Raw genomic sequence first — 9,170 nt, 5'->3', positions numbered from 1 at the left:
CAATATTAGCAGCTAAAGCCAGGCCAGGAGCTGACTGTGGACCAGACCACCAATTACACATATGTAAATTCAGGTTGAAGCTGAAGAAAGCTGAAACAATTCCAAGAACAGATTCGCCCTGATGAGCTGTGAGATGACATCAAGAACATCACACCTGAAGATAGCAAAAGGTCATTTAAAAGAGAGGAAAGAAAGAAAAGATCAAAGTAGATGTCAAAAAAAGCCCTCTGAAATTTGATTTGAATCAGAACATAGCTGAGACACGTGGAAGAAAAGTAGAAGTAAAGTAAAAAAGTAGACAGAAAATTTCTAGGGACATGTACAATGACCTAGAGTTAGAAAACCAAAAGGGAAGGCCCATGCGCCTCATATCTGAGGCTGAAAGAACTCAAGGAAAAACATTCGAGCCTCAAGCTGCAATACAGAAAAATTCTATATTGGATGATGCAGGGAGCATCAAAAGAAGGTGAAAGGGTGGGACAGCAGCAGCACCAGATCCAAGATGGCGGCCAGCAGGAGGTTGATGAAGGACAACCCTCCCTATGATAAGGGGGCCTTCAGAATTGAAATCAACTTTCCAGCAGAGTACCCCTTCAAACCACCGAAGATCACCTTTAAAACAAAGATCTACCACCCGAACATCGACGAGAAGGGGCAGGTCTGCCTGCCCGTGATTAGCGCTGAAAACTGGAAGCCAGCCACCAAAACTGACCAAGTCATCCAGTCCCTCCTAGCCCTGGTCAACGACCCCCAGCCTGAACACCCACTCCGGGCCGACCTAGCCGAAGAGTACTCTAAGGACCGTAAAAAATTCTGTAAGAACGCCGAAGAGTTTACAAAGAAATACGGGGAAAAGCGACCTGTGGACTAAAATCTGCCGCGGCTGATTGCAGCGAGTGTGAGCGGAGACCCCAGCAGTGCATTCAGACCCCCTCCCCCGCAAAGGAGGACTCTGTGGAGAACTGACGCACGCGCCACCGCCGGGCGTCCGCTTGTGGCAGTCACTAACTTTCTACAGTTTTCTTAATCAAAAGTGGGCTAGACAGCCTGTAAAGAAAGGATTAAACTTTACTATGTTCTCCTTCAAAAAAAAAAGGGTGAAAGGAAGACACAGTCACTGTATCAAAAAGAACTAGTCCTCATTCAACCAATTCAAGAAGCAGCACATGAGCAGAACCAATGGTGTTAAAGGAAGAGGTTCAAGCTGCACTGAAAGCCTTAGCCAAAAATCAGCCTCCAGGACGTGATGGAATCCCACTTGAAAAGTCCAATAAGCTGATGAAGCACTTGTCTATGCCAGGAAATCTGAAAAGCAACTACTTGACTGACTTGAAGAGATCCATATTTGTACCAATTTGGGGGGAAAAAAAGTGACCCAACAGAATGCTCAAGGTATAAAACAATTTCAGGGATATCACATGCAAGTAAAATTGTGCTGAAGATCGTCCAACAAAGGTAAGACATTGACAGGGATGTGCTAGAGATTCAGGCGGGATTCACACTAGGACATGGAACAAGGGATATCATGGCAGACCTCAGATGGATCTTGGCTGAAAGCAGAAGCTACCAGAAAGATGTTTAGTTGTGTTTTATTGACTACGACAAGGCATTCAACTGTAAGGATCCTAACAAACTATGAATAGACTTGAGAAGAATGGGAATACCAGACACTTGGTTGTGCTCCTGTGGAACCTCTTCATGGATCAAGAGGCAGTGGTGGGAACTGAACAAGGAAATAGTGCAGGGTTTAAAATCAGGAAAGGTCATCACCTGACCATAATTGAATGGGGAATAAATATACAGAGAGACTTAATTATATGAAGGAGGTGGCATCAGGATTGGAGGAAGGCTTATTAACAATCTGAGATATGCAGGTGGCCCAACTTTGCTTGCTGAAAGTGAGGAAGACTTGAAGCACTTACTGATGCAGGTCAAGAATTGCAGCCTTAAGTATGGATTACAACTCACATAAATAAAACCCAAACCCCCTCAACTGGATTAGTAGGTAATATCATGATTAACAGAGAAAAGATTTAAGTTGTCCAGGATTTAGCCTTGCTTTGATCCACAATCAATGCTCATGCATGCAGCAGTCCAGAGATCTAATGGTGCATTGCACTGTAGCCATATTGGGCAGAGCTTCAAAGTATGCATATTTCCCACTAGGCGAGTATCTGAGTTAGTGCACCCAGTGGCATCACCTGGAAGTTTCTCTCTGATAACAGTGAATTTTTTCATAAAAGCAGTTTCACCCAAACCTTGTTTTTTGTGATGGCCAATTAAAGAGAACAGCATGCAGCTGTGAAATTTTGTTTCCTGGTCAGGAAACATGCCGTAGAAACTGTTGTAATGTTGAACACAGCTTACAAGGACAGCACTATTGGAAGAACTCAAGTATACAAGTGGTTTTCTCATGTCAAAAAAGGTGAAATGTTGGTGATGACAAACTTCATTCTGGACACGTCAACTTCCTGGATGAACAGGACTCGTGCATTTGAAGATCATTCCACCAGATCAGACTGTCAACCATCAATTTAGAGGTTCTGAAAAGATTGCATAATAGTTTGCAACAAAAAAGGCCTGATTTGTGGCAGACAGGGACTGATTTTGCCACCCCAATAATGCACCCGCTCACGCAGCCATCTCAGTGTATCAGTTTTGGGCAAAAAACAGCATGCTTATCTTGCCTCATGTGCCTTACTCACCTGACCTCACTCCCTGCAACTTCTTTTTGTTTCTGTGAATACAGAAGGCCATGAAAGGAAAGTGATTTGATGATGTAGAAGAGGTGAAGAAAAAAATGAGGGAGGTTCTGTTAGCCATCCAAGCAGATGAGTTTGAAAAATGTTTCCAAGAATAGAATCACCGATTTGACAAATGTATTCAATGTAATGGAGAGTACTAAATACATAGTTTTGGGGGGGTAGAATCCCGATTTGGGGGGAATGCAAATTTTGGGGGTGATCACCTCTGCTCGAATTGTTTAAAAGTAAGGTGTCACTTTGAGGACTATGGTGCTCCTGATCCAAAGCCATGGTATTTTCAACCACCACATATGAGTGTGAAAACTAGACATAGCATAAGGAAGACAGAAGAAAAAAAATCAATGAATTTTTTTAAATGGTGTTGGTGAAGAAAATAGAAGCTGTGGATTGCCAAAAGAACAACAGCTATATCTTGGAAGAAGTACTATCAGAATGATCCTTAGTGGCCAGGATGGCGAGATTTCATCTCAAGTACTTTGGATATGTTGTCAGGACAGACCAGTCGCTGGAGAAGGCTATCATGCTTCATAAGGTAGAGGGCAGCAAAGATGAGAGGAAGACCTTCAACAGGATGGCTTGACTCACTGGCAGCATCGATCGGCTCAATTGTGAGGCTGGCACAGGCTTGGGCAGTGCTATTAAGCTTTAAAAACTACATACATGTTCTAAGCCATGAAAAATCCAATATTTGGACATTTATAATAATAAAAGTGGTGATTTTAGATACCTCTGAGGGTCCACCTAAAACTTTAATGGTGTTGTCATTGGATACCATTAGGTAGATTTTCACTCATAACCCATGTGGCCCTGCAGAACTGCCCCACAGAGTTTCCTCCGTTTGACGTGGATTCAAGGATTTTCTCTTGTGAGCTGCTGGTGGGCTTGGCGCTTTGCATTGGGTCAATAACTGAATGCTGAACCACAGTGCCTCCAGCCCTCTTCAGACTCTAACAGAAATTTGTTGTTGTTGTTTATTTTTTCACAAAAGGAACATTGTAGATGTAATCTTAGGAAATGCTGTGTCTCTTTCTCTCGAGCTTGGTTTGTGGACACCTTACTCCCTCAGAACTCTGTCTTGGGTGCTTGAGTCTTTAGTTTCCTTTCCCAGGTATTTATAAAGACTCTTTAGTACGAGTACTCTGCCTTAAGAGCCACTGAGTAGTGAAAACATTTGATGCACTCAGCTCCTAACAGGAAACTTGATGGTTTGAGTCTATTCAGAAGCACCTGGAAAGATAGGCGTGGCAATCTACTTCCAGAAAACCAGTCCTTTAAGCCCTATGGGGTAGATTTCAGCTCTGACACACAGGAGACAACGTGAGCTAGGGGACACCCACTGGTTATGATCATGGTTTTCTCTTAGGATTTTATGCAGAATCTACCTCAAGCTAGCTACTTTGCAGTTTATAGGAGCTACAACAGTCTCATATATATATATATATGACATATATAACATATATACATATGACATATATAACATATATATATATATATAACATATATATATTCTTTTATGAAAGCCTATTTACCCTCACCTGGGTTTCCAGACTTTGTCATTTGTAGTTCCGTGCACTAAGTTTCTGTGCATGTGTCAGAAGACCTGACCTTCCTAAAGTTCTCTGGAGGACAAAGAACTGAGAGGGGTAATCAGATTACTAGGATTAAATGGTCCTTCTACTTTTTACAAGGACCTCCAAAAACTTACTTAACTCAAAGACTCCTGATAGCTAAACAATGGCATGCAATTGTTTGTGTGAAATGAGGTGATGTAGGCTGTGTGCCTCTGTAAAAAATTATAGCCTATAACACCCCTGTGAGACAGTTCTTGTTGACATATAGGGTCACCGAGTAGGAATTAGCTCGCCAACCCACAATGACAACCGCTGTTCAGGCAGAGCTCAAATGTGTAGCTGTCATTGTCTGGAACAAGTTTTCTCTCATCAGAACTTTCATTTTCACCAATGTTTTTTATATGTGCTTTGACTCAATGATCAATGTTTTGTATATGTGCTTTGACTCAATGATCAATCTTTTCTCCAAAAAAAAGATTAGAGTTCTGGAGAAGACAGGCTGCTGGGTATCAACACAAGAAAACTTCCTCAACAAGACAGGGAAACAAATCCCTGTGAGAAGGAAATCCTGGGATGCCCCAGGAACTAGGCAAACACCATGAAAGCTAAGCCGAGCCGGGTCTCTCAGGATTGGAGTCTGCAGGAGCTGGCAGAGATGGTGCAGGGTGACAGGCAGCCATGCATGTGCATCTGGCAACTCCTTCTGACTGCTACTGATGACACATTGAAGTGTTCCCACCAAGAGCTGCTACTGCTGCTGCTGCTGCTGCTGCTGTTGCTTCACCTCTTTTACGCTGCTGGCCAGTGGACGCTGCTTCAGAGCACCCACCCACCTCACCCACCGATGACCACAGAGGAGCACCTATTCCTGGATTCTACTCCAGCTCCCTTCCCAGACGCAACTTATTTCTCTATAGCCTCTGGCCGCCCTGTGTGGATAGCAGACCTCCTGGGCTGTTCAGCCCAGGATACCCACCACCCCAATCAGTGCAGAGACGGCCCCCAGACACCCCATGGCACTGCAACCTGACTGAGTACCCAGGCTCTACCCCTGCAGCAGCCACTGCCACCCACTGGTGTGTCCCCGTCCAGGCAGTGTGTTCACCTTTTATTTGCTCTTCCCTTTCCCTGCATGAGCCCACTGCCTCCTCATGGGTCGGGCTTCCCTCTCCTGCCAAGGCACCACTCTTCCCACCCTCCACAGACCCACCCACCCCCAAACAAGGACACCTTCTCCTTTCTCGTTCCTTCTTCTCTTTATTCCTTCCATTTTCTCTACTCTTTCTTTCCTGGTCTGCTTGTCTTATGTTAATTCTTATTCTGTTTCTTCTTAATGCATATATATATGGCAATATATAACCTTTTATAGATGCATATATTTAACATATGCATATTTACATATTTCACACATATATCGTATATACATTTTTATATGTTTCAATAAATGGTGCTGGCAAAATTGGATCTCTGTGTGTATATAAATGAAATAGGACACATATATCATCCCACGTACAAAAATTGAACTCTAGTTGCATGAGAAACCTCAATGTTGTCTCAGAGCTTAAGTTCTGAGCACCCTGGTTTGCAGAAGGCTATGGGTGCCAGTGACAGCTCGGAATCCATTCATAGGGTCCCCAGATAGAGTCAGCCTCCATTGGGTGTTTTCTGAGTATTAGCCATGAATGTGGACAATCCTAACCTTGGGCAGATTGCCTCCACTCCTCTCTGGTCAGCCCAAGGAGGGGCAGTCTCTCTCTGAGGGACTTCCCTGAGTGTGTCCTTAAGGGAAATCATGGTGCCGGGGAAAGTGCAGGGGGTCCCATAGTCATGGGTCATACCTTTCAGTTTGGCCCCAACTGCCTTGGTAGAAGGTCCTGGACCAATCCTGTGAGCCCTTCTATCTGAAAACATGCCCCAGTCATGTCCCGTCCCGACTTCTGTGGCCCCACCTGAACTGGAATGTACCGATGTGCTACCAGTCATGCTTTTGTGGCAGCTTCCTTTCCCAACCATGCCCTATTTAGAGCTTGCTATCTCACGGAAGAACCCATGGAGGCCATCCCAAACCCGTTGGTGGCTTCCTCATCCACATGATGAGTCTGACTTTGCATTGTCCTTGTCTCTATTAACACCTCTCTGACTGATATTTGAGATGGGAGTCGAACGCAGTGCAAATCCCAGCGCTAGAAAGATCGTCAGGGAGAAAATGGGGACACCCTTAAGGGCCGTGGTTCAGAGCATAGACACCACCAAAGTAAATGGGGGCAGTTCTCAGTAGAAGACAAAATAGATCACTGGGACCTAGAAAAATAAGATACATGTGCATCAAAAGACTTCATCAGAAGCATAAAAAAAGAAACCTCTGCCTGGGGGGTGGGGGCGCAAAAATCTTCACCAATGAAAACTGAGTAATCCCTAAAAGCTGTAGTGTAATACAATACCTCAACAAGAAAAGAAAAAAGTTTACATTACAAAAGTCTGCAAAGAGGACTTCTGGGCAAGATGGTGATGAGGTAGGTAGCTCATGCTGGGAGCTCCATGGAGATAGATCGATGAGTGGGGATATCTGGGGCCGAGTAGGGGTTCTGAGGCTATCAGTTAATTCCAGTGACAGCTCAGGAAGCTTCCCTGAACCAGGAGCTGACTCCCACCCCATCTCCTGCACACGTGATGGAGACCTGGGCCTGCCACAGTAATTGGTCCAGCCCAGTAGACTGCCATGCCCTGGCTGGCTGCAGCATCCCAAGTACCAGCTGCCCAGCAGAGGCTCATGCAGCTGCAGTTTGATACCCCAAATGGCATGGGACCCTGTTAGGCATTCCTGGGCCATCTAACAGACACAGCTGGTCCCTATTTCCCTGCTGCCTGCCTTCAGTGCCTCCAGCAAGGAGCCAAGGAGTCCCAAGTCCATCCCTAGAACTGTGTGATCCCATGCCCAGTCCAGCAAATTCTTTCAGAACGCAGCCTGCACAGCTACAAATAGGCCCCTACAGAAGACTGAGAGACTACAGTGCAATGCAGGCTGGCCCAGAGCCTGACGACTGAGAGGACCATTCAAACTGTCCTCCAAACAACAGATTCCCAATAGGCTAGAGTGAGAGGGAAACCCCAGGGGGACAAAGGTGAACCACAACCCCTAGGGCAATTGGCTACAGGCAGCCTGAAGAAGCATTCCTACCAACCTCCCAAAGAGAGATACCAGGGCTCTCTGACTCCTAGGAAAATGTCACCAAATTCCTCCAGAATGACATGTAAATAGCAATGTGCCTCAACAGCTTCAACAACAAAACCGGAGAAACAAAATCCAATGTCCGAGGATGATCTGAACCCAACAGCAGTCATGGAAGAGGCAAACGTTGACCTGCCACAGAAAGAAATCTTAGGAGTGCTGTTTAGGGTCATACAGGATATGATGGAAGTAATGCAGAAAAAGTATTAAGTGATATAGGAGATAAAGGCTACACACAAAAGGGAAACAAAAGAGCTAGGGGTCAAGATAACAAAAGCCAGCAACAAAATTCACAGATTTCTCCAACAGACTTGAGGAGGCAGAGAATTGCACCAGTGACCTAAAGGATAACCAGGCAGACTTCAACAAATGGGAAAGGTGGTCAAATAAGATAATCAGAGAAGCTGAAGAAAACCTGAGAGCCATGTCTGATGTGACGAAGGGGAACATTAGAATAATTAGACCACCAGCAGAAGACACAAGAAGAACTCAGCATCAAAAATAGCAAGGGAAATCTTACAGGAAAACTTCCCCAGTTTAGTGAATGAAAATCAGGCAATCATTCAGGAGGCCAAAAGAACACCAGCTAGATTGAATCCCAAGAAGTCACCAAGCCATATAATAGTTAAACTATCCAACTTTGAGGAAAACATTAGAAAATCATAAGAGCAGCTAGGGGTGTGGGAAAAACTGATCATCACTTATAAAATAACCCAAATAAGAATATGCTCATATCTATCAGCAGGCACTATGAAAAGGAGGAGAAAGTGGAGTAACATATTCTGAAAATTGAACAAAAATAATGTAAACCTAAGAATACTCTATCCGGTCAAATTATCTACCAAGATAGATGGACAAGAAGAGTCTTCCCAGACAAGGAAAAACTAAAAAATATGTTAAAAGAGACCCAGCCCTACAAAAGATCCTTGCTGACCTAGTATGGGCAGAAGAACAACACTCACCGAGTACAAATAAGAAACCATCACATACAACAACTCCATCCAGAGGTCAACAAAACCAGCCCCCAAAATAGCATTGGCTCAAAGGTGGAAAGATGGCAAGAATGAAACACACACATACGCAATGCACAGATAAGAAAGGGAGATAGGAAAACACCTAACACAAAAGGTACAAGATGGCAGAGTCCACAGGTGGATGAAGCATATATACTCAAGTATAAGCCGACCTGAATATCACCCAAGGCACCTAATTTCACCTCAAAAACTGCATTAAAAATGTGCTGAAGGTGATCACACAATGATGGTTTTTGTTCTTTGGTGTCTGCTACCTGATCCCTTCAACACCTCGTGTTCACTTAGGCTGTGTGCTTCTTCTCTGTGGGCTTTGTTGCTTCTGAGATAGATGGCCGCTTGTTTGCCTTCAAGCCTTTAAGACCCTGGACGCTATATTTTTGTTTTGATAGCCGGGCACCATCAGCTTTCTCCACCACATTTCCTTATGCACACGTCTGTCTTCATCGATCATGTCAGGAAGGTGGGTATCATGGAATGACCGTTTAGCTGAGCAAGGTGCTATTGTATTGAGGGGAGTGTATGCAAGGAGGCCCAATGTTCACCTGCTACCCTACTACTGAGCCTATAAATA

General features: G+C 44.4%; 1 pseudogene; it reads left to right on the top strand.

The window, feature by feature from the left end:
- The first annotated feature begins 483 nt into the window (after positions 1-483).
- LOC142430323 (ubiquitin-conjugating enzyme E2 L3 pseudogene) lies at positions 484-926 on the top strand (annotated as a pseudogene).
- Positions 927-9,170: the final 8,244 nt, after the last annotated feature.

This window comes from Tenrec ecaudatus, chromosome 17, assembly GCF_050624435.1.
Source record: "Tenrec ecaudatus isolate mTenEca1 chromosome 17, mTenEca1.hap1, whole genome shotgun sequence".
NCBI lineage: Eukaryota > Metazoa > Chordata > Mammalia > Afrosoricida > Tenrecidae > Tenrec > Tenrec ecaudatus.
This window is presented reverse-complemented; position numbering and strand designations above follow the sequence as displayed.